Raw genomic sequence first — 27,481 nt, 5'->3', positions numbered from 1 at the left:
TGGTATTTAAGTAATCTGAACCAGTTCTGTAAGTGACTGTGTTTTGTATTACTGTGATGATATAAAAATGTAGTTGATTACAATTAAAGAGTATTCTACATAACTTCTTAATTTCTACATTCTCTCCCTTACTTTTCTTCAGAGATTTCCTTTCAATAAACAGCTTTTCCAATTCTTAATGTATTCCTATTCCTTTTTAGTAGGAATCCAGAAGTATTAGATTGAATGGAAAAGCATTTGACATTTCTGGGCTGTGGGGGTCACAAATTGAAATACTTCCTACATAATATAGTATGGAGGTGGTATATCTGTGACACCAGGGAGTTTCCTTATTCACTCTTCATATGCTGCTGTTTAAGTTGATAACTTCCCTTCCCAATAAAAATTCACTTAGAATCCTGGAAAAAAAAAATTGATGTTAGTAAACACCATCAGAAATAGTTTGCTATCATCTGGCAAGTCCTGTAATACACATTCAATGTCTTACCTAAGCGCTATTACAACTTTCCAGCCCTCTGTCATTATCTAGTCCACAAGGGCCTTGATCATTTCTCCCTCCCACAAGACATCATACTGGTACATTATATGGATGCTACTATGTTGATTGGACCTAGGGAGCAAGAAGTAGCACCTTCTTGCTTACCACACTTATTGGTAAAGCACTTGCATGTCAGAAGGTAGGAGATAAATCCAAGATCCTTCCACCTAAGTGAAATTTCTAGGTGTTCAATAGTGGGACATATTGAGATGTTCTTTTGAAGGTGAAGGATAAGCTCTTGCATCTGGACTCTCCTACAACCAAAAAAGAGGAATAATACTTAGTTGACTTCTTTGGATTTAGGAGACAACATATTCCACATTTGAGTGTGCTATTCTGGCCCATTTACATAACAACCAAAAAAGTTGCTAATTTTGAGTAGGACTGGAAGAAAAGGAGTTCTACGACAGGTCTGGGCTACTATGCAAGCTTCTCTGTCACTTGGGGGTGTGAGCCAGCAGATGAAACTTTGCTGGAGAGTCAGTGGCAAAGAGAGATGGTGTTTGGAGCTTTTGGCAGGCTTTTATAGGAGAATCACAATGCAAATTCTTTTGGAGCAAAGCTCTGCTGTCCTCTGCAGATAACTACTCTCCTTTTGACTTGCTCTGGGCCTTAGACACCAAACACTTATTCATGGGCCACCAAGTTACCATTAGGCCTGAGTTGTCCATCATGAATATGGTGTTTCCTCATCCTCCACATCATAAAGTTGGGCATACACAGTAGTACTCCATCAAAAAATGGAAGTGATATATATGAAATAGGGCTTGAGAAGTTTCTAAAGGCACAAGTAAGTTACATGAGGAAGTGGCCTAAATGTTCATGGCCCCCACTCCTACCACATTACCTTCTTTTTCCAAAACTAGAACTATCTTGGGGAGTTCCTTATGATCAGTTGACTAAGGAAGAGAAAACTCCAGCTTGATTTATGTATGGTTTAGCACAATAGGCAGTTACCACCCAAAAGTGGACAGCAACAGAACTACCGCTCCTTTCTGAGACATCTCTGAAGAGATAGTCCTCCCAGTGAATAGAACTTTAAGCAATGCACCTATTGTTCATTTTTCTTGGAAGGAGAAATGGCCAAAAGACTTATTCATAGGCTATCACCAATGGTTTGGCTGGATGATCAGGTATTTGGAAAAAATGACTGGAAAATTGGTGCCAAGAAGACTAGGGAAAACGTATATTATTAGACCTCTCTGATTGGGCATAAAACATGAAGATATTTGTGTCCCATGTGAAACCTCACAGAGGGTGACTTTAGCATAGGACTGTTTTGATAATCAAGTAGATAAGATGACCTGTTCTATGGCTTTCAGTTGGTCTCTTTTTCCTCATCTACCTGTGCCATTGCCCAGTGGGCTCATGAACAAAATGACCATGGTGGTGTAGGATAGAAGTTATGCACAGGCTCAAAAACATGGATTTCCACTCAACAAGACTGACCTGGTTTCAGCCACTGCTGAGAACCCAATCTGTAAGCAGCAGAGACCAACACTCAGTCCCTGAGGTGATCAGCCTACTACCTGGTGGCAGGTTGATTACATTGGACCACTTCTATCATGAAAGAGGCAGCATTTTGCTCTAAATGGAATAGATACATACTTTAGATATGTGTTTGCCTTTCCTGAACACAATGCTTCTGTCAAAACTACCATCTTATTTCAGAATGACTTATTTCAGAATGCCTTAACCACCACTGTGGTATTCCACACAGTTTTGCTTCTTATCAGAAACCCACTTCACAGCAAATAAAGTGCAGGAATGGGTACATTCTCACCAATCATACCATGTTTCATATCGTCCTGAAGCAACTGGATTGACAGAATGGTGGAATGGCTTTTTTTGGGGGCGGAGGGGGGATCTGCTTTATTTCATTCTTATTATATCTGAAGGGTTATAGGGAGTGAGTCATATGCTCTGACAGTGTCCAGAGCTGATCCTGGCTCAGCACATGAAGTAGGTTGAAGTTCACTGAATCCTGCCCTTGATGATACTTAGGATATAGTCCTGCTGCCCTAGGGGATGGTTGTGCCTTCCACTTCTCTGTGAGATGTAAACTACTCTAGGGGCTGTGCTCTGCTGTGAGTTTTATAGAGGAGCAAAACAGGGGACTGTGATTGGGAATTTCTAACCAACTGGTGGGTTCAGAGGCCACAAGCATAAGCTATGCTGGAAGAGGCTGGGTCTTCCTCATAAGAAGCACCAGCTGCATTATTCCAGGGCAGGCTCAACCCTTCTACCCTCATACACACATAGTCCCTGCGCCTCAGGAGGGCACTGCCCTTACTGGGCCCCTAGGAGTCCTTGTGCTGTGGCCTAACAACCAATTCCTCTCTGGTGAGTGTCCAGTTGTAGCTCTTTGGCAAGACCAATGCTTCTTTTACTTGTGCGTCCAGACTCTCATGGGTGATGAAATTTGTTGCCTCCTCCTGCAGCTGCAGCATTTGTTGCTTCTAGAGCTACACCCAGGTCTGTGGCTCAAAGGCCTGGCAGGCTTTCTCCTCAGCTTTCCCCTGCTCCTGCTTCCACACCTCCTACCTCTGCCTTGCTATCACAGCTCATGCAGCTGTTGGTTCTCAGCCTGTTTCCAGGTCATCAGCTCCTGGTACTCAGTGGCATCCTCCTGGGCTTTGCACTCCATCAAGATCCCAGCCCAGGCAATGTGCATCTTCTTCCACACCTCAGCCACAAACTCCAGCCTAAGGGTGTGCACCGTCTGATGGTACTCATGTTAATGTTCAGCCAGCATGAAGAACTCAGCAGGATCCACCATAGGAAAGTTCTTCACATGCCCAACATTGTACTTGACCAGAGTTGAGGTGGAGGTTGGGGGGTGTCCTGGTGGGACTAGCATGAGGGTGTAGGCCCAGCTGGAATGGCCTTTTAAAGACTCAATTATTGTGGCAAATAGGTGGCAATACCTTGCTGGACTGAGGCAATGTTCTCCAGGAGCTGTGTATGCTCTAAATCAGCATCCATTCTCTTGTGCTTCTCTTGTGTTTCTTCCATAGCCAGGATTCATGGTCCAAGGAATCAAAGGGTGGAAATAGGAGTGGCACCATTCACTATTATGCCTAGTGATCCATTAGAAAAATTTTTACTTCCACAGGAAGAGTGCTTCCATCAGGAGACACAATAATGATTGCATTGATGCAGAAGTTAAGACTGACACCTGGACACTTCGGGCTCCTCATGCCTCTGAATCAATAGGAGAAGAAGGGAATTATAGGAAAAGAAAGGAATTACTGTATTCACAGTGGTGATTGATCTTGACTGTCAAGGACAAACAGGACAACTATCACACAATAGAAAATAAGAGTTTGCTTAGAATACAGGTGATCCATTATGTCGTGTCTTAATACTACCATGCCCTCTGATTAAAGATAATGGAAAGCTGCAAAACCCAATCCAGGAATGATGACCAATGGCCCAAAAACTTTAGGAATGAAGGTTTGGGTCACCCCACTAGGCAAAGAACCAAGACCAGTTAAGATGATTGCTGAGATAAAGGGAATAGGGAATTGGTAGTGGAAGAAGGCAGCCATAAATATGGGTACTTCCATGTGATTGTTGGCAGAAATAAGGACTATAATGATTATGAATATTTCTTCATTTCGTTATAAATATGTTTGCATATATACATAAAGCAAATATTGTTTTCTGCCTAAACTTATCCTCCTGTATGACATAATTTCTATTAGCTTCATGTCATAATATTGAAAGATATTTACAGAGTATCAAAATTAAGAGTGACTATTACCCAAGGACTTGCACCCTATTTGGGGAAAGTTATTCTTTCCAGTTGTATGCAGGACAGTTGAGCATTTTTAGGTGAAAATATGACTGCCATTGTTTTTATTTAAAGATTAAGAATGATTTAAAGAGATGTGTATGGCTGCCAAATTGACAAGGGGCCCACATGGTTAAGTTTATGTGCCAACTTGGCCAGGTATTATGTCCAGTGGTTTGGTCAAGGAAGCACTGGCTAGATTATTACCATAAGGATATTTCATGGACTTAAGTCACGAGTAAGTTGATTGCAACTATGGCTGATTGCAGCTACCATCAGCTGAGGAAACTGCCTTCAACAATGAAAGAAATCTCATCTGAGCAGTTGAAAACCTTAGAGGAAGTGAGGATTTCAGCAGTCAGAGGAGAGAACTTCATCTTTACTTCAGCTAGCCAAATTCTCCTGAGGAATTCATTGAAAACCTTCATTAGAGTTCCCTGTTTGCAGCCTGTCCTATGGAATTTGAACTTTCCCATTCTCACAGTCATGTAAGACAATTCTTACAAAAACCTCATATTATTTACAATATAAATAATAAATTTATATATGTTGGTTCTGTTTCCCTAGAGAATCCTAACTAATACAGTGGTCTATTACCTTGTAAGAGTAGCTGAAACTACTTACTGTGGGCCTCAACCAAAGGTAATTTTACATACTTTTACATTTTTATCAAAATAGCCATATACTATTAGTGGCTGTCCTTCATCTATAAAACATTGTCCACATAGGATTAGTGTCACTCTATGTAACATGAGTTTAAGGAATAAGGAAAACAGAGAATATTTAGAGTGAATATATATTGAGAAGTAGTCCAGCCTTATGAATAGTTGCACACATGCAAGCCTAAATTAATGCAATTTCCAAAAAGAAAGTTGATTTGATTCATTTGGTTATAAAGGAGAGTATACTTTTAAATAAATGCTTCAACATTCTTTTTTTCAAGGTTTATTATTTATCCATGGGGATCAGAGAGTTGATATCAGCATTCAGATAAAAGTTTAGAATGTACTGTTAAATCTACCATTTAGTAGACGCTGGCTTCCTTATCATTGCTGTTTGCAATTATTTACATACAATCAGCTCACTAATATTTTAAATCCATTAAATACACTCATAGTAACAAGCAGGCCAGTGCTTGACTTACCAAACAACTGGACACTATAACCTAGACAATTTGACACATGAACTTAACTACCACAGTCCAGCCCTTATCAACTTGGTACCCAAACACATCTCCTTATACCATACTTCATCTCTAAATAAAAGCAATAACAGTTATACTTTTTCCTAACAATACTCAACTGTCCTGCATACAACTTGAAACATACTAACTCTATCCCCAGAAGAGGATGCAAGTCCTTGGATGATATTCACTTTTAAACTTGATATCCTGCAACTTATACACTGTAAACATAAAGTTAATACAACTTATGTTAGATGACATGGAATAAAATAGGAAAGAAAACAAAGATATTTGATTTATGTATATACAGAAACATATCCATATAAAAGGAAGCACTATTCATAACCATTATAGTTCTCATTGCTGCAAAAAGTCACATGGAGGTAGCTCATATTTACACTATGTTCTCCCACTACCCATTCCGTATTTCCTTTATCCTCAACAAGCACCTCAGCTGGTCTTGGTTCTTTGATAAGACCTTGGTTCTTTGGTAGGGTGACCCAAACCTTCATTCCTGAAGTTTCTAGGCCATTAGTTGTCCTGCCTAGATTGGTTGTTTACATTAATCAGAGAGTATGACATTGTGATGGATCTCCTGTATTCCAGGTAAGCTCTTCTTTACCACTCATGTTGATAGCTGCTCTATTTGCCCCGATAGTGAGGATCAATCACTATTGCCAGTATAGTAATTCCCTTCTTGTTCTGTTGATTCAGAGTCATGAGGAGCTTAAAGCAGCCAGGTGGCAGTCTTAACTTCTGGATCAATGGAATCATTGTTGCGTCTTCTTATGGGGGCCCTCCTTCTTTTGGAACTAGGACCTGTAGACCAGCAGCGCTTAAGGTCATAGGGGACAAGAAGTAAAGCTTTTTCCAATGGATCACTAAGGTAATATTGAGTGGTGCCACTCCCATTTCCAACCTTGTTTCTGGACTCTTTAATCCTGGTTATATGAGAAAAGCATCATAAAGAAGATGCTGATTTAGAACACACGCAGTTCTTAGAGAACACCACCCAGCCCTGAAAGTTATTGTCACTCAGTTGACACTATTATTGAGTCTTTAAAAGCCTATTTCATGGTTCTATCAATCTAACTGCTTCAGGATGTTGGGAAACATTGTAACACCAGTGAATTTCATGAGCATGTACCCATTTCCACAATGTATTTTCTACGACATGGGTTCCTTGATCAGAAGCAATGCTGTGTGGAATACCATAACAGTGGATAACAGATTCTATAAGTCCACAAATGGTAGTTTTAGCAGAAGCATTTTGTTTAGTGAAAGCACAAATGAAGCACAATAAATGAGACTGGCCCCTTGGGCTAGTTCAAAACTTTTTCTTCTTTGTTTCTCATGGCACATCATATAGTGAAAGCCAATAAAAGGCATTTGACATGCCCTTGATGTAATTCTAGGTATTCTTTTTTTTCCCCCAAAACCAGCCTAGATTACCATTATGGAGAAAAGTCAGAATTTCAGATCAACATAAATCTTTTAAAAAATAGCCTACACACATCCTCTGACACATTAATATAAATCTACAAAGGTCATCTATCTCATATAAGGAAGAGAAAATCTGAAGGAGATTTTACCTACTATTAAAAATAAAACAGTGAAAATGAAGCAAAACACAAAACAAGCATGGCAAAATTTAAGTTAAATTAACAAATATTTCAAAGCAAGCCCTCATGGTAGGTAGATTGGATTCCTTACCTATTCATTGAATGATCTTGAACACAGGTTCCCTCATCTATGAAGTGCAATGGTACTATTTACTATTATGGTTGATTTAAAATTTGAATTATTTTAGATATAATAATTTGGTTTTAGGTTTTAGAAGGCATACAGATTTGATTGGCAAGAAAAATTTACTCTTTGGTCAGTGAGACTTTTTAACCTGCTTTCAACCCTTCAAAGACTCTACATGAATATATCTTATTTTGAGTATTGGCACAAAGACATTTCTATGAACATACTTCATAATTCCCACAGTTGTTTTATACCTGAATTATGACATCTATATAGACACCTTATAAAACCTAGAGGCAATACAATCCTTTTTACTTATTTGACTTAATCTCACATCTCAAGAAAATGACTGGATGAAGCAATAGCAGGCTTAGACCTTGATTTTGGCAACCAAAATGACAACTTTTTTCCTGTGACTATTTTGATGTAAAACACTAATATCTCCCCTCATGGGTAAAATGAAAGACATTTGTTTTTTGTGTCTAATACCTCCTGAAGGATTAGATGAGAGGGCAAAAGAAAAATCAATGCTTTGGACTAATTTGCTGAATAACTTTTAGCTGTCTAGGAGAAACAGCCCTGGAGGCCAACCCCTTCACCTGGCATGTTCAGAAACTCATTGCAAATGACTGTGTCAGTAAATCAGAAGCTGGCTGCCAAGTGTGTCCAAGGCTGCAGGCTGTGGAGCACTGAAGAAATCAGCCACAAAAGCATTGATTAGGAAGAAGTTCCTGGAGGACAGTTAAGCCGTTGCCATGTTGTTAATAAGCTTTTTCAGACAGAGTGACTGGAGAGCATGCAACAATGTCTGCAAGCCCCAGTAAGTTGTCAAACATTAAGCCCACATGGGTGAATTCATCCTGTTTACCTTGCTTAATATAAAGTCAGAGGAGAGCCAGGCAACAGCCATAAATCCAAATAAGCTTTAAAGCCTTCTCAATTGATCACTACATAAAAAGACAGAGCAATTGTATAATCACCTCACACACAGGTAACTAAATATATTGCCCTTTCCAAGTTCAATGATGTAAAACACAGAGCTTTCTCTCCCCAGCTAATGGTTGAGAGCAGCCTTATATTGCTTTCTTGTGAACTTAATACCCAACAAATAAATGACAGTCCTGGAAACAGCATCTTGAGTCAGACAGTAACATATATACAATGAGACCTGCTTGGGATAAAAGAACTGTTACAAGTGAAGGAGAACTAAGGCTTTGGTTGCACTTCTGTCTCTTACATGTATATTCAAATTTGGGGGATAGTCAAAGAAAATAAGATTTTCTCCTAAATTGCTTGTTTTGTCCTTTTCTGTCATGTTAAAATATATAAACTTGACTCACAGGTGATATACTATATCAGGGGGATGACACACAAAATATATGAGTTCACAAAAATATTCATCAATCTATGAATCTATATACAAACAAAGAGGGATAGCAATGAATGAAATAATCATCCTATATGATGGGAAAGTAAGTAATGCAAGGTACCAATAATACTTTTCTAAATTGAATATAATAACTTGCATCTATATAAAATTGAAGTCTGAATATAATTCCTGGATTTGACTCTTGACGCCACAATCCATGAGTACAGTATATGGAGCTGCAAAAACAATGTAATACTGTGAACCAGTGATTGTACACTCTGGATGGTTTCTGTGCTGTGTGAATATATCTCTACAAAATTGCATTAAAAAATAATACTATCATACCATCCTTTCAATGAAGTGATTTAAAAGGAGAAAAAAATTATTCCAACCTCAATGACATTTCCAAATGAGCACATTTCCTCATAACTGTCAACAGGGAAACAGGCAACCTCAGAAATCTCAGAAACCGTCATAGTTTTCTTTTGTTTCAGAAGTTTTCCATCTTTTCGATGAGCATAGGTTCCCAACAGTTACAAATCAGACTCGACTTTATTATTAATGAATAATAGAATAGTTACATATGGGGTTTTCATCCTTATATCTTAGCATATTTTAAATGAATAGTAATTTATTTGATTTCTAAGATATATGGCCAGTTGCTAAAGATCTCTGTGTATATTGTCATAAAAGTTGTAAATGCTAGAACTTTTAATGATCCAATACTTCCAAAGTAAAATAGCACTCCAGAGACTGTCCTTCTCTGCTCTTTGGAGTCATATGTCAGACTCAGTATGATTTTTGTAGATACCAGATTCAACAGACTTTCCCATAAGCAGAAGCTCGTTTGTGACCAGCTGGTGTGGCTGGAATGAGGGGCCGTGGGGTTGCAGGGAGTGGTGAACACCTGTGTACCCACTAGAGTGAGTGTTGCTGCTCAAAGTGTAGCCCTAGAAACAGTGGCATCAGTAGTAACTGGGAGCTTGTTCAACATGTAGAATCTCAGTCTCCACTCCAGACCTACTAAATCTGAATCTGCTATTTTAGCAATTTCAGAAGGTGATTTGTGTGAGTAAGGTTTGAGAAGCATTGAGCTAGAGCTAGGGAGCTGGTGCTGTGCTGATGAATTCAAGTCAGGAGTCCATAGTGAATGGGAGAAGGGAGGGAGCCAAAGTCAGGGGCAGGGAAATGAGATATCAAAAGCAAGAAAGCAAGTATCTATCAAGGAGACAGGAGAGAGATCATAAACAGGGGCCTAGGATGAGAGTATAAAACAAGACAAGGACCAGGTTTAAGATAATTTGGATGAAGTTTGGAGAACGTACACATTGGTTTTGTGAGCTAATAGGTGCATCATTGATAGGAGTGCTAGGCTTTTTCATAGGTATAAGTTTCAGATGAACAGTCTGTGTAATACTGAAAAGATCCCACAGATTCTGCTCAGGTTGGGTAACTTAACTTATACCTTAAATATACACACACACACACACACACACACACACATATATAAAGGAGAACTGGATTACAATTGGTCATGGCTACAATGTGTTACATTTTTTTCTTCCTGTCCTTCCTTTTTATCACTTTGGGATACCCTAACAGAAACAAGTTTGTTTATCCATTTTTTAATTGAGACTTCATAATTTCCTTCTGCTCAAACATGATATTATTTTTAAAAATTTGTTTAAAGTTATATTGAGCAGAAAAGGATATTTTTGGCCATGGGCTTTTCTGCTGATGAAAAGTCCCCTGAGTTGGCAAACTCATAGACAATATATTCTGGTAAGCATCTACCATCTATGAGATAATGTTAGAACTAAGAGTGCTAACTGACTTAAATCCTCACAGTCTTAAGAGTTAAAATCTATTATCCCCATTCCACCAACTTTTCAAATAAAGAAGCTAAGGCTCCTAAAGGCTAATTAATTTGCTCAAAGTCCAACAGAACTAGGACAGTGGGCCAAACTTCTGCTCTTAGCCTATAATCTACTGCTCTAAAATAAAAAGGGAGAGAAAAAAAAGAAAAGTCCCCTCTTGTTTCAGAAGTCTCCTTTGTGATACACAATTTAGGAAAAACAGTGACTTTCCAAGTCACCAGGAAGCTCATAACAGTGGAAACCATACCTGTAATATAATGAAGAACCTGAGCAGATTTCTGAATTTCACCTTCATACCTTCATATCTCTTGAGGATTGCAGGAGAAATGCGAACCACACTTTGCAATGTAGAAAACTTGCAAGTGCCTCTGTGTATAAAGTGGTATCGTTGTTAATAAAATGTAAATGCCATGAGAGCAAGCACCCTGTCTGAGAAGCTTCACACTCTACTGGAAGACTGCTTCCCACTGTGCCTGATATGTGACTGCAGACGCAGCCTCTCCATAATGCTTTATGGAATCATTATGATTAGGGTTTTGATTGTTAACCTTGAAAGCTGAACTTGGAGACTTCTACCAAAATATTTGTTTTCATGTTTGCATTGATTTTTTTTTTCAAACCAAGATGTCAACTTCTGGTTGTGAAAATATCAAAGGTTGTGAAAATATCACATCAGAAATAATTGTGATGAACACACAAAAACTGCAGGTTCACGTGAAAGATTAATGCCAAATTCAAGAATGAGTTGGCAGCCAAATTTGTCCATACTTGGGGAGAAATACACAATTGATATTCTCCTCCAAGGAAAAATTAGATACAGCTTGTAAGCTATAACAGGAAATTGCTGCCATAGCTCCTACAATTACAGATTAAGTGTCGATCATTAACAAGCCAAAAACGCTGCCAAATTTATACTAATATCATATCAGGTTATGTAAATTCTATTTTAGACATTTAAGCTTCTCAAATCTCTGTCAAAAAAAGTGGATATTATACCTTTTAAAATTAATTTAAATAAACATTTGGTCTATTTTACTAAGTCAGTCAAGTGGATACATTTTTTTTATTTCTATCAACAGAAAAAGATTATAAGCTTGAACACCAATTAATAAGGAAATTCAATGAACCCAGAAACCCTATTTCCAAAGAATTCTTTTGCTTTTTATAAAAAGTCAGAAAATACAAAAAAGAAAATTAAATAAAAAGGCTCAATAACTTTGAAACAGTTATACACCACTAGTAACGTTTTTTTCTTTTAAATTTCTTTTAAACTAAGTTATCAAAATCTATTTTAAGAATTTAACTTTTAATGCCTAAGATCAGAATGATTTCTGACTTCCCTAAACCCAATCTGCCCAATTTGAAGAAGATATTGTAACTCACTTCCCCTCTATTTTGACTATTTTAAAGGGGAAATGAAGATACTTCTAGATAAAAGTTGCACGTGTTTATAAGTTGTCTAATGTGGTTTGCTTCCAACACTGATTAGGCTAGAGTTCCTCAAACAATTTTCTGATCACAAGCTCATTTTTTCAAGGTGTTTCTGCCACCCCATATTCCATGTGTCTTTCTGTGGAAGTCATGGTAAAATATCAAAATCTAAGTGATGAAAGCACATTTTCTTTAAAAACTAAGACAAAGCATGATAAACCTTCGCCATTCACATCAGATAATACCTAAAACTTTTTGCAATCCTCAAAATTTAAAATATCACCACAGAGAATCACAAAATCTATATAGAAATCATGTATCTGAGTTGAGATGTGGGAAGTGGGTGGTCACCTAAGTTTTACTAGGTGTGAGACTAAGCTCATTCACCCTCCCACCCCACACCAGCCTCAAAGCGCTCATTAGTCAAATTTACGTCTCAGCTAAAATCACAAATCATGTTCTCCTATCAAACTTCAGGTCTAATTGTGAAGAATTGCAACAACAAAATTGAAGATGGAAATGCCAAGTTTATCTATAGGTTGATACATATATTCTAAAATATGCAAGGATGCCCTCCAAAGGAAATACAATAAATGAAAATTCAGTGACCAATTGCTTTTTCCAAAGTCATTGGGTAGGCATTAAAAGGATATCAGTAAATCCCCCTAGATTTTTCAAGGCAATACTCTAAAAAGAGAAGTCAAAACTGTATCTCTAGGTAGCTTACAAGTTCTTTATATCAATATGGTAAACAGCAGAGTTTATTTCAGTTTGGGAAGGAGAAAGCAATTATCACCTCAGGAGAATATTTTTTCTAGTGGAAAGCAATTCAGAAATCTGCACTAAGCTAGGACTAATCTGATTTTCAGCTCAGTAATACCTGTCATATGACAATAACTACCTGCTATTCATATAAAGTTTTTTTCCCATGAGCATTCTTTTTAATAAGACATAAACAAAATAAACTACAGCCTCTGAAGATGTCTAATTCCAGTAATGGTAGGTAATTTGAGACAACTCTCTTGATGAGGACAACCACAGAAACTGGACAAAATGTTTTAAAAATCTGCTTGAAGGCATTGAAGAAAATGAAGAATATCTAGACTATAAACAGGGAAGTACACAGACCTAGGAAGGTGGACTAATTTTCCCTATTTGGGGCTGATTTTCCCCTGAGGATACCAAATGATTGTGAAGGGAGTGGCTGAAAGAACCAGAGACTCAGCAGCCTCTTTGGGCCAGGGGGCCAGTGATCAAAGTCCAGGAACCACCAAGTGAGAGGGCCTTGATGACCCCATCTCGCTAAGGATTGGCACCCTAAAAGACTAGAGCCTGAGAATAAAGGTGAACTGGAAGTAGATCTCATAACAACTGCAGCCCAGCTTTGAATCTTCTCTGTCCCTGAAATTGGATTAAGGTGATCTGCGAGAGCAGGTGGTTCCAGCATTCCGAGTTCTAGATTCCTAGCAGAAATAAATACAAATTCCCTCTGAAAGAAGATGATCTCATTCTAATCATCAAGTTATTCCTTCATACAACATTGCAAAAATAATGTCAGGCTCAAAAATTTTTTTAAATTGTTCTTTATATTTTTGTACAAAATGATATAACTGAAAATCAGCAGAAATAACAGACAAGAGAAACACACCTCATCCTTTGTGGGCTTTAAAATGAGTACACTTACTCTACGTAAACAAAAGGACAAGACTGATAATTTCAGCAGGGAACTAGAAACCATAAAAATTAACCAAGTTGTAATTCCAGACAAGAAATAATACAATATGAAGTAGCCAAAATTAAGAATTTATGGATGGGTTTGTCAACAGATAAGACATAGCTGAAGAAAGAATCATTGATCTGAAATATAAGCCAAAATTATACATCTAAATGAAGCACAAACTGATAAACTCCTAGAGAAATTCTTGAGAAAAATAGATAGAATACTCAAATAAACTGTAATGGATTTGAAAAGGGAATATCCCTACAGACCCTAGAGGCATTAACATGGAAAGGTATTATGAAATATGTATGTAATATATAAGAATTTTTAAAGGAATTGTCACTTTTTAAAACTTTTGGCTAACAAAAATGGCATTAAAATATAGAAAACCTGCATCACTCAATAACTATAAAAGAAATTGAATGGTAAAAAAAATCTTCCTACCAAGAAAACTCCAGTCCTAGATGACAGCATCAGTGAATTCAATGAAAACTTTAAGGAAAAAACAATGCCATTGTTTAAACACTTCCAGATTATAAAAATTGAACCACTGCCCAGCTCATATTTTGAAGAAACCATTACTGATAGCAAACATCACCAGGTTATTATGAGAAAGAAAAGTTATAAGAAATTCTTACTCATGAATAGAACTGAAAATATTCTCAATGAAACATGAGCAAAACAAATCCACATTGCATTTCTAGAAGGCATTAAAATATATGAAATTTATAAAAATATATAAAATTTGAATGCCTTCTTGAAAGTCATGGTGGTTTTAATATTTTAAAATCAATCAATTTATTTCATGCTATTAACAAAATAAGTGATAAAGTTAATATGATCATCTCAAGCAAAGACACAATGTTTTTTTAATAAAATATAATATACATTTACCTTTAAAAATACACACAATATAAACAGATGGTAACTTCCTTAATATTATAGAAAGTATTACTTTTTATACAAATATTTAATGTATAAATGTCTTGAGAGTCATCAAAAAATAAGAACACCTGCTATTATCATTTAAATGTAACATTGTACTGGCACACCTAGCCAGTGCTGTTGAGTAAGAAAAGGAAATATTGTGATTGTAAAGGTAGAAGTAATTCTCTATTTATAGAAAATTGAAAATCTAAATATCTACAGATATATTATTTAAATTAATAAATGAGTCTAACAAATCAACTGCATTTTTGTATTTCAACATTAACAGAAAATACGTCATGAAAGATAAAACTTTCAAAAGCATCAAAAATATTTAATGCTTAGGTAATAAATATAACAATGGATGTACAGGACCTATAGGCAGAATGGTATAAAACGTTACTGAGAGAAATTAAAGAAAGCTTAAGTAAATGTTTATAGACTTAGAGATGACATTTCTTCTCAAGTTGAGCCATAGGTTAATGCAGGCCCAATTAAAATCTCAACAGATTTCATTTTTCATATATTGATTTTGAGACACTGAATATAAAATTTAAATAGAAATGTCAGGATATTCATGACACTTCTGAAAAGAAAAAGCAATGAAAGAGTGCTGGATCTAGTGAATATCAAGATTCACCACAATTTTAAATTAATTAAGATAGAGTGCTATTGGTCAAGAATACACATTTACTCCATTGCATAGAATAAAAAGGCAGAAACAGACATTTATGTATTTACAGTTGATTTATAACAAAACAGCAGCCCACCAATAGTGTGGCTAGACTTGGTTACTGCTGAGTCAATTTGATATCTATAACAAAATAAAAAAGATAAGTGGCCCACTACCACACACTTCAAACAACAATAAATTATGAGTAGATTACAAGTTTAGAATGAAATGATAAAACAATAAACTTATAAATACAATGTAGAAGGATATATTCATGATCTTACAGTAAAGAAACTCACAAAAGCACCAGCCATAACAAAAAAAGATTATAAATCTGAATGTGTGTTGATCAAAAGACATATTAAGGGGAGGCAAGGGTAGTTCAGTGGTAGAATTCTCGCCTGCCATGTGGGAGACCTGGGTTCGATTCCTGCCACCTGCCCATGCAAAAAAATAAATGAGAGAGAGAGAAATGGGCAAGAGAGTTGAACAGGTACTTCAATATAACCAGATGACTAATAATCTTAAAACTTACTGTTCAACTTCAATAGAAACTAGAGAATTGCGAAATTAAAATCCCAATGAGTTAAGTCTACACATCTGCTAGAAAGGCTAAAATTTAAAGCATCTACAATGCCACATGTGATCCAGTATGGGGACTAAGAAGCCCATTTCTTTTTTTATACTGCTCCTGAGAGGACAATTCACTTATCTACTAAATTAGTTTAGTTTTCTTTGCTGCATAATAAATTATTCCAAATTTAGGGTCTTAAAACAACACATTTGTTATCTCACAAATTCTGCAGGTTAAAAGCCCAGACACAGTTTTGTTGGTTCCTCTGGCTAAAGGTGTCTTCTAGGCTAAATTCTCATGTGGAGTCTTAACTGGGGAAGAATCTGCTTCCAAAGTCATTCATGTGGTTGGCAGAATTCATTTCCCAGCCACCAAATGGGAGATCCCCATTTTCTTATTGGCTGTGAGCCAGGGATTGCTTTCAACTCCTAGGAGTCACTTGGATTTCCTTATTCCATGGCCTTCTCTATAGGTGCTCACACGACATGACTGTTTGAAGCTTCAAAGCCAGTGTTTTAATCTGGGTAGGTTGCAAACACAAATACCACTAACTGATTTTGGTTCAAACAACAGGGACTTATTGGTTCAGTTCCATGGCTAAAAACTTGCTTCCGCCTTGGTCAGTATTCTGGCTGGCAGGCAATTCCTGGGTTCCACTCGCATGGCAATGTCTTCTCCTAACCTCTGGCTTCTGGTCCTCTCTGTGGCTTCCTCTCTTTTGAGGACTTCAGTAATAATATTAAAACCTATCCTGATTCAGTTGATTACAACTTGATATAAAGCAACATCTTCAAATGTTCCAATGTACAATGAATTTCTACCCACAGGAATGGGATTAAGATTAACAGCATGCTTTTTGGGGGGGTACCCTAACCAGCAAGGGAGTCCCTTGCACTAGTGTGCTAAAACGGCCTTATATAACAAACATATTCATGAGAGTGATATCCTATCTCCCTTGCCATGTGCCTTCTATCAGAAGCAAGTCTCGGGTTCTGTCCATACTTAAAGAGATGGGATTTCACCAAGGTGTGGACACCAGGAAGTCAGACTTCATGGGGGTCACCCTAGAGTCTGTGCATCACAACTAAGTTTGAAAATATGTTAACAGTTTATTAAGGCTGAACTGTACCCTATGACCCAGTAATTCTACTGCTTTAATTCTCTACCAGACAGAAATGCATGCATATGCACATAAAAGACATGTGCAAGAATGCTCATACCCCCCAAAAGGGGACAACCCAAAGGTCCATCAAGTAGAAGAGATGAATAGATTGATATCTTCACATAAAGTTGCAAGCTAGGGTGGTAAAAAAATAAGTAAATAAAAACGGGAAAGAAATTTCTATCAAAGTAGAGAAAATAGCTACCACTGGGGAGGGGTGGTTAGTGATCACGAATGGGTCTGAGGAAGCCTCTGGAGTCTATGTGCTATATTTTGACCAATTTAGTGGTTGCACAAGTGTTTGCACACCTTTCTGTACTACATATGGTGTCATTCACAAGTTTTGAAAAAAGGTTAAAAGCATCATGTTATAGTGAAAATATTTTATAATTACCAAAAATTGAATGCAAGTTCTATTAATACAGTATTTTTCCTGTCTTCACCTCTGCAGTGTGGTCTGTACCCAGAACAGGTTTGCTACAACAAATTCTGTTGAATAAATGAATGAGTCAAAGAAAAAATGAAGACAACCCCTGTTTTCTAGCACCCAATCCACTATTTTCTATGCTTGCCAACTTGAGCAAATTTCTCTCCCTCTATGTATCTCATCTTTGTGTATAAAATGAGGCAAGGATCAGCACTACGAATTTTACCAAGCAGTTATGAGGCTTAAATAAGGCATCCTATGTGACAGCTTTTATTTCTTTTCTTTTTTTTTCTTTTTTTTCTGACAGCTTTTAAAATAAAAAAAAAAAACTATATAATATTGACAAAATCAGCACAAACCAGCACCTCAACCAAAATGACTGAAGACTGAGGAAAGCTCTCCTTATTTAACACTATGTTTTATAATGAACCTTATGCTGGAATGGATCAGACTTCTTTTCCTGCCTAGAGAAAACATGTTGAACAGAATTTTTTAAGGATCAATAGTAGCAAAGTTTTCTGGGGATTCTATTAATTTTTTTATTGCTCCATAATCAATTACCATAAACTTGCACTTTAAAACAACAAAGACTTATTAGCTCCCAAATCTGTAGGTCAGAAGTTCTGCATGGCATAAGTGCATTCTCAGCTCAGGGTTCACTACGCTGAAATTTTGTCAGTGATGCTGAGTCCCTGTCAGGAGGCTTAGAGGAAGAATCCACATCCAAGTTCATTCTTGTTGGCAGAATTTAATTCCTTGAACCTGTAGGACTGAGGTCCCGTTTCCTTGCTGACCGTCGGCTGGGGACCCCTCTGAACTCCTAGAGGATACCCCTGTTCCTTGTCCCCCAGTTCTGCCATCTTCAAGCCAGTGATGTGCATCCAATCCTCCTCACACTTCAAATCTCTGACTTCCTCTCTGCTTTTAAAGAGCTCCTGTGATTGTTAGGCCCCCAGATAGTATCCTTATCTTGAAATCAATTCTGCCACATAATACAACCTAACCATGATAGTAAAATCCATATTACAGTCCCAGGGATTACTCAGGCATGTTCACCAGGGTGGGTGGGGAATCTTGGGGACCATTTTAGAATTCTTCCTACCCTAGATGTCCTCTTCAATGATCAAGGATCATCAGCTAAAGAAGCCACAGAAGTCTGTCTGTCCGAGGATACTATAACACATTTAATAAACAATACTCATCGAAAAGGAAACTACTGGAACCAACTCATTTGCTTGTGTTCTGGTAGATCTAATACAGTGATTTTCAAGCTTACAGTTTGCAATCCAGTAGCAGGTCATACAGTTTGATTGGTTGCAACAAACTTATTTTTAAATTGAAATGATAAAAGAAAAAAAACAAGAAATATCATAGAACAATTTAGTGAGGATGATTGAGAGTTCATCTGAAATCTTAAAATCAATCCAAAAATGTCTCAGGTTGGGGGAAACCCTCTATAATCATACTGTTTTCAGTTACATGTATGTCTGTATATACATATAATTTTGGAAAAGACTAATCTAGATTATAGAGATCTCTATCATTGATGTGCAGTTATCAGAGCTCCTACTCTATGTGATATAAGTATTAATCCTAGGATCTAACATCATTCCTCTGCACCATTCTGAAATGTACACTCAGGAGTTCTAAAAGTCTGTGGTTTTATGGGTTTAATTTCCCTTAGAAAAATAAAATAAGTGGTTTCTTATTTTTTATTGCATAATCTTTGCACCTTCAGTTTTCATTTACTTTTATATCAGGCAGCCAGGAGAGTCTTTAAAAACTGGCCATATCAGGGTCTCTTTAGATACATTGAGTTTAACCAGAATTTAAATGAACAAACATTTTTGAGTGCTAAAATTGTTAGCAAGTCTCCTTTTTTGCTTATTCTGAAAGACATTCATTTCTATTGATGGGTCTTTGGAAGCCACATGTTCCACCTGGATTTGTCCATCCAAAGAAATCTGAGTGTCAGCATAATTCCCTACACAAACACACTCAAGGTAATTCACCTCACAGGTACTGAAGTACTTCCTATGCACCAGCGTAGGACTCAGCACTGGGATTCAGTGATGAGTAAAAAGTCCATGTGCTCAAAGAATAAGACATATATATATATATAGCCAACCTTGGAAAGTACTGCCAATGTTCTATTTTTGTTTTATTTTCATTCCTTTATTCCAGTTCTTTCATTTCAAACTGCTTGCTCTTTCCTCAAACTAATTGTGTCTTATTGGATTTTTCTGTCTTCTGCTTTATTCTCCTATAGGGTAAATTTATGTTTTGAGTAAATGATCAAGATGTCTTCAAGGTCCCCCATTCTCCATCACCTACAGTCTTACCGTTTAGGTTGTCAAAGTCAAAAAACACTGCCATTATTTTCTAAACTATTTAGAAGTAACTAGCCAAATTTCTAATGTATGGCAAGATATTTTCTGAAGTACTACTTCAGCTTATCACATCTAGGTCTTGGTTTTACTCCAGAATTTATTTGAAAACAGGAACAAAATATATCTAAAAGGGAAGGAGGGCCTTTATAATCATGTTAACTTTTACAAAGAAATAGCAGCTAAAACCTTCTTTGAAAGAGAGATTATAATATGATAAAGATTATTTCATACTGTATGTGTATCTGTGTGTGTGGGTTCTACAGATAAAAAGAAAGCAACTTCATAGAGGTCAATGTCTGGCTAAACAACATGGTAAAGATTTAACTAAAACCTGAAAAATAAGAATAATGTACTATAGGCTATAAATTGTAACACTTTAATGGTGGTTCAACACCATAATTGGAATTATAACATAGAAACCAACAACTAATTTATCCCACTCACTGAGCCAGGCCTGCAGGTTGGGATTTTACCACTTGAAAAGTCAAAAAAAAATATGGACTGCTAGGAGAGTTTCCTTCCTCATACAACAGCTCATCCAAGATGCTCAATCATCTACCCACCGAAATCTAATCATTAAATGTAACACATTATCAAAGGGATGGAAGGCAGAAGTTAGTTAGATCTTGGGAGAAAAACCAACATATCAAAGTCCTGTCATAATAAGAGCTAGAAATCAAGACAACTTGAATTTTGTTTCACCAAAATAAAAGTCTATTTACCAACTTCTACTTAGCATGTTAGAAAGCTAATTTCCAAGCATGTTGGACCAATATAACTGATACAGACATTTTTTAAATAAAGGAAAGTCAAAATGGAAGAGTCTGGAATAATTGCTGGTGAGTAAAATAAAGACTGAAGTTTGCAAGCCTATTCCAACATTTCATTTTCTTAATATATAAGAAAATGATGCTATTGTCAAGATAGGTAAGTAGGCCTAAAGGAGAAATTTAAAGATAAATCAAGTGGAAGCAAAAGTGCTAGAACCGTGAGAGTAGGGACCCAAATTCAAATGCCTACAAGGCCACCCAGACACAGTAAGTAAGTAAGGCTGGCCTAGCATAAGACAGTAGGAGCAGTGGCTTATTGGAAAGCACCTGCCCTGTCTTGAATGTGCAGCCCTTCTCAGCTGCATCAAGTCATTGCCAGTGAGAAGTGGGAAAAGCACTGGGTGATTTTAACATTTTTTCAAGAAAATCTGAAGATCTATATTTCTGTGTGTAATTTTTTTCCATTTTTATCACATGAAAAATGACCAAAAATCACATGTATAAGCCATTTTCAGCTCAAAGTCTGCTATATGTGACCCCTGTTCTAGAAGGAACTAATTACATGGTATCAGGAAAAGTTGTACAGTAATTTGTCTAAAATTAAACAAAAGCATGACCAAGCTTTGAAAAAAACAGTTATTTTTTATCATAGCTCTGGGCTATAATTCAGTTTTAACTTATCCTTTTGATTTCTATTGAGGAAAAGATACAAAATTGCCCTGCGAAGGCATTGTTTGTTAACAGAGAGGACTAAAGGTTGTTGGGACCTGAGATCAATTGGATTTTGGTCTCAATGTACAAATCCCTGGAGCAAACCTAAGCATTAGAAATCAGAATCTCTAAGAAAAAGGAGCACAGCCTTAAGAGAGGGGGAAATAGGTAAATTTACTCAAATATATCAGTAAATTCAAGGAGCATGTTGTGTTACTTCCCGTGCCTTTATGGTTTGAAATTCCAACATACAATCAATAGCTTATTTCTTATTGATCTTTTAGATCTAACTTTTAAGTGAAACCAAAGATTTATTTTTAAAGACTTTCTTGCTCCCAATTAGGACAGATAGCACTGTGGGTTGTGCACCGACTTCTCAACTAAATGTCTTTCCTGATCACATCAGCAAGACCTGAGTTGTTTTTCTTCTTCAAAGCTGATGCAGAACAGGACTCCCTCTCCCTAACAGTGGCGCTCCACTACCCTGTGCAGAGTTGCCTTTCTTTAGGCCATCCCAGAGTAATTTTCTCGACATCTTCTCAACACAGTTGGTTTGCAGTGAACTTTTCCTCAGTCTTTAAGTGAAATTAACCTTTGATCATGAAACCAGTGTTACAGCTAAAACTTTCTTAAGTTTAATTGACCTCACTAGCTGATCTGAATTTCAAGTCCTTATCAACATGATTTCTGTAACACTGGTTAAATGCGACCTATGCTTTGACATGTTGGAATAATTTAAGATCATAGTACACTGTACAGTTTTGCCAAATGATGCATTGACCATTTTCTAATATTTTTGTAAAATCTCTCCCTGTGTTAAAAGAAAGGCATTTCTATTAGTGCTTTCCACTGTATTCCAAGTAAAGATCTATAGGATATGAAATATTAAAAGTGTAGACAAAACAAAGAAAGTACAACAGATAAAGAAAAATGACTCTTCAATGAATCTCACTGCTCTCCTAGTAGCACATATTTCCTTTGCAAGAAAATCAAATTTGCAAATGCACCACAACGTGTACCTAGTTCAGCAGATTGCAGTAGGCTCTCCATATGCATTATTGACTTCCTCCTCCAAGGGTTGTGAAGGAAGTCAGATAGATTCTCTCAGACCATCAGTTCCAATAACACCTCTTTTGGTAAATTTGAAGAGCAATAATCTTTTTTTTTTTTTTTTGCATAGGCAGGCAATGGGAATTGAACCCAAGTCTCCAGCATGACAGGTGAGAACTCTGCCTACTCGGACACCATGGCCCCCCCAAGAACAATAGCTTTTATATATATATATATATATATATGTATGTATATACATGGCAAAGTGGGTAAGACTTATTCACTACAAACCATCATATTCACTACTTGTCATCATTTTCTATAGCACAAAATTTCAGAATTATGTACAGTATACAGATCTATAGGCATACGTGTGGATGTTACATGGGATCAGAGGGTGCTGAGTAGAAGGGCTATTTTACACCAGTGTATGAGAGAGAGTCCAAGGAGAAGGGAGCTTATTTTCCAAACAGAAACAGAAAAGAATATAGGGGAAGGGGAGAAAAATGGGGACATAAAATAAAGACACGAGCTTTTTTTCAGGATGTAGCTGGTAGATGTGAGATAGCCAGAATTTTGTGGAATACTTGATGTGCTCTGTTAATGGATCCTGAGAGAGAGAGAGAAAGTGCCCAGCCCAATTCCCAGGAGGTAGGAAGTGGGGAATCTCATCAAGTGGAACAGACCAGGTGGTAGCACCAGAAGGTATCATGGGGGGAGATCTTCATTTCAAGCCGAGTATTCATTCACTCAAGAGTGATCCATCCAGAGTTCTATAATGTAGTTTATTGAGATGGAAAAACAGAGCTTCGCTTCTCCTTTCATTGTCCTTAGGATAATTTTTAAACATCATATTTTTGTGAGCTGTGTTTTTGTAAGTCTATGCCATGAACATTTGTTCAGGTCTCTTAGTAGGGTCTGTGTTTCTTCCAAATAAATTGAAAACTTAGATAACAAGGGGGATAAATCAAAATATCACATTTATCACCCATACAAATTGAGTTAGAGGAAATAGCTTATCCTGAGAGCCATGAAACACCTGCTAACTAAACCCAATAATTAGGCAGCTTTTACTCCCCCATTATAGGGGACACCAAACAGCAGCAGCCCTCCTTACTTGGGTAGACCGGTAGATAACTCCTGCTTCCTGGGCCAGCTAGCCTCCAAGAGAAAAGAAAAGGTGACCAAGACAAACAGACATCAGATAATTCACCCTCAATTGAGTAAAGAGATGGGGAGAAACAAGGAGTTTTACCCTAATCAAGTTCTCCTAGCATGGGCATATTTTATGTGTAATGGAGGTGGAAAGTCAGAGTATGGAGTCACAATCCCACCTAACAATGTTTGCAAGAACGGATTGGAAAAAAAAAATTGCTACTCAATTTATTCACATAGATAAACCCGTCAATCACAAATAATAGAATAGCATTTTGACAGGATTCTTTATCCAGCCCTTTCATTAAGCAAATGCAGGAAAAGATTACACAAAGAAGGGAAAAAAAATGAGTTATAGTCCACATAAAAAGGAATTTTAGGAAATTACACTTTTGTTGGGCAATTAAATATCAGAGTTTCTTAATTATCACTAATTCTCCCTGAAAATATGAATTACTGAATTGAGTTGAAAAACAATCACCATTTACAGAGTATAATAACACAAAAACCCATCTGGAAAAGAGAAAACTTTGATAGTAATATTGTACCCCGACCTTTACATAACAAATTCACTACATTGTGTGTGTATGTGTTTTGTAATTAGAGAAGTTCTAGGTTTACAGAAAAATCATGCAGAAAATACAGAGTTCCCATATACCACACTAATGTATAATTTCCCCGATTACTAGCATTAGTGTGGGAGCTTTATTACAATTGACGTAAGAATATTATTATAATTCCATAGTTTATACTAGGAGTCAACGTATTTTATAGGCCCAAAATATTTTTAAAATTTTTATTCTAGTACCATATATACAAACTATAGTTTCCCCTTTCAACCACATTCAAATACATGATTCAGTGGTATTAATTACATTCACAATACTTTATTACCATACCCACCATCCATTACCAAAACCTTTCCATAACCACAAACAGAAATTTGGAACCTTTAATAAATTGTAAGGTTTGTAATAAAGCTCCCACACTAATGTTAGTAATCGGGGAAGCATTGACTCACAATCCCCTACCCTTGCCCAGGCCACAAGTAACCTGTATTCTAGTTTCTGACTTTATTAATTTGCTTATTCTAATTATTTCATATCAGTGAGATCATACAATATTTGTCCTCTTCCAGTTGGTTTACTTAATTCAACATGATGTCTTCAGGTTTAACAATGCTTTATCATTCATCAGAACATGATTCTTTTTTATGGTCGAATAATAATACATTGTATGTGCGTACTATATTTTTTTATCCATTCAACTACCAACAAATGGATAAAAGAATCAGATCAAAATGTTATTATTCTATTATTTGTATCTATTTGAATAAATTAAGTAGCGATTATTTTTTTCAAATATGTTCTTGCAAACATTGTTAGGTGGGAATGTAACTTCCATACACTAACTTCCCATCTCCATTACATATAATATATGCCCATGCTAGGAAAACTTTAGAGTAAAACTCCCAGTGTCTCCCCATCTCTGCTCACTTGGGCTGCTTCCATCTTTTGGTAATTGTGAATAAAGCCATTATGAACATCAGTATACAAATACCTGTTTGAGTCCCTGCTTTCAATTAGTTATCTAGAAGAAAATTCTAGATCTAGGAAATCTAGAAGTGAAATTTTCAAATCTATGATAATTCTATTCTTAACATTTTGAGGAACTGTCAAATGGTTTCCACAGCAGCTGCACCATTTTACCTTCCACCAACAATGAATTTAGCGCTCTTATTGCTCCAAATCCTCTCCAATACTTGTTACTTTCCATTTTGTTAATTTGTTAATTTCTAGTAGGTGTGAAATGATATCTCATTGAGGTTTGATTTGTGCTTCCCTAATGGCTAATGATGTTGAGCATCTTTTCATATGCATTTTGGCCATCTGTATATCTCTTTTAGAGGAATGTCTATTCAAGTCTTTTTCCCAGTTTTTAATTGGGTTATTGTCTTTTTGTTGTTGAGTTAAAAGATTTCTTTATATATAATGGAAATTAAAACCTATCAAATATATTGTATCCAAATATTTTCTCCCATTTTGTGGGTTGTCTTTAAATGTTCATGATAAAGCCCTTTGATGCACAAAAGTTTTTAATATTGATGAAGTCCGATTTATTTTTTTCTTTTGTTGCTTGTGCTTACCTAACACTGGGTCCTGAAGATTCTCTTCCATGCTTTCTTCCAGAAGTCTTACAGCTTTGGTCCTTATATTTAGGTCTTTGATCCATTTTGAGTTAATTTTTGAGTATGGTATGAGGTAGGGGCCCAATTTCATTCTTTCGCATATGGATATCCAATTTTCCAGCTTTGTTTGTTGAGGATACTCTTCTTTCCAAATTGAATGAACTTGGCAGCCTTGTCAAAATCAACTTCCATAGATCTGAAGGATTATTTCTGAACTCTCAATTTTATTCCACTGATTTACATGCCTATCCTTGTGCCACTTATTACAAAGCTCTGTAATAAGTTTTAAAATTGGAAAGTATGAGTTTTGTAATAGGCTTTAAAATTGGGAAGTGTGAGTCCTCCAATTCTGTGCCTTTTCGAGATGGTTTGGCCTATTCAGGGCCCCTCACCCTTCCATATAAAGTTAATGAGTCTCCTTTCCATTCCTGCAAAGAAGGCTGTTGGGATTTTTATTGGGATTGCATTGAATCAGTAAATTGCTTTAGGTAAAAATTGATATCAACAATATTTATGCTTCCAATCCATGAACACACACAGTCCCTTCATTTATTTAGATCTTAGATTTCTTTCAGTGATGATTTGTAGATTTTTGAGTATAAGTCTTTTACATCTTCAGTTAAATTTATGTCTGCTATTTGATTTTTGTTGCCATCATAAGTGGATTTTTTTTCTTCAGATTGTTCATTATGTGTGTAGAAACAGTTTTTGCATGTCAATCTTGTACCTTGACACTTTGCTGAATTTATTTATTAGCTCTAGTAGTTTTGCCCTTTTTTTTCCAGAATTTTCTATACATATAAGATCATGTCATCTGCAAATAGAGAAAGTTTTAATTTTTCCTTTCCAATATAGATTCTTTTTCTCTTTTTCTTACCAACTTGCTTTGGCTAGAACTTCCAGTTCAATGCTGACTAACAGTGGTGATTTGTGGGCATGCCTGTCTTGTCCCTGATCTTAGAGGAAAAGCTTTCAATCTCTTACCATTGAGTAAGATGTTAGTTATGGAGTTTTCGTATGTGCTGTTTATCATGTTGAGGAAGTTTCCCTCTATTCCTGGATTTCAAGGAGTTTTTTTTCATCAAGAAGAGGTACAGGATTTTGTCAAAAGCTTATTCTGCATCAACTGAGATGACCATGTGCTTCTCCCCCTCTCCGTATTGCCTTTGCTACATCCTGTAAGCCTTGGTATGCTGTATTTTTCTAAGATATTTCCTTTTTTTTTCAGTCTCCATAGAGATTGTCAAAAATTGTCAATGCCAACTATAAATGAAGTCATCATGGCAGGGTATTGGGAAAAGTTTCAATTAGCAATAATCTCATCTCAGAAAAACTCATTGGCTGTGATACTGCCACTGCACAAAGCTCCTAATTTTCTTTTAATTTTTCTTTGACCAATTGGTTGCTTAAGAATGCATTGTTTTAATTCTCACATATTCATGAATTTTCCAGTTCTCCCCTATGATTGATTTGTAGCTGCATTTCACAGTGGCCAGAGAAGATACATTGTATCTGAATTCAAATATTTTTTAATTTATTGAGACTTGTTCAAATAAATATCCTGGAGAGTGATGAATGTGCACTAGAAAAGAAGGTGTATTCTGCTGCTCTTGGGTAAAGTATTCTATCTATGTCTGTTAGATCTGTTATTTTACAGTATCATTCAAGTCTTCTATTTACTTATTGATCTTCTATCTAGATATTCTATCCATTACAGAAAGTGGTAAATTGAAGTCTCTTACTACTATTAATGTAGAGCCGTCTGTACTTCCCCTTTCAAATCTGTAAATG

The 27,481-nt window shown here is 36.4% G+C and overlaps 1 non-coding gene and 1 pseudogene across 1 annotated transcript; both read right to left on the bottom strand.

Moving 5' to 3' along the window:
* Window positions 1-2,838: 2,838 nt before the first annotated feature.
* On the bottom strand, window positions 2,839-3,398 carry LOC143683407 (small ribosomal subunit protein mS26 pseudogene; annotated as a pseudogene).
* Window positions 3,399-26,918: 23,520 nt separating this feature from the next.
* On the bottom strand, window positions 26,919-27,057 carry LOC143685227 (U4 spliceosomal RNA). Its single transcript, XR_013176477.1, has one exon. It is a non-coding gene; the product is annotated as a U4 spliceosomal RNA (small nuclear RNA).
* Between the last annotated feature and the right edge of the window lie 424 nt (window positions 27,058-27,481).

The sequence above is a fragment of the Tamandua tetradactyla genome, chromosome 5 (genome assembly GCF_023851605.1).
Source record: "Tamandua tetradactyla isolate mTamTet1 chromosome 5, mTamTet1.pri, whole genome shotgun sequence".
In the NCBI taxonomy this organism is placed as follows: domain Eukaryota; kingdom Metazoa; phylum Chordata; class Mammalia; order Pilosa; family Myrmecophagidae; genus Tamandua; species Tamandua tetradactyla.
Note: the sequence above shows the minus strand (reverse complement) of the source record. Positions and strands in the feature narration are given on the sequence as shown.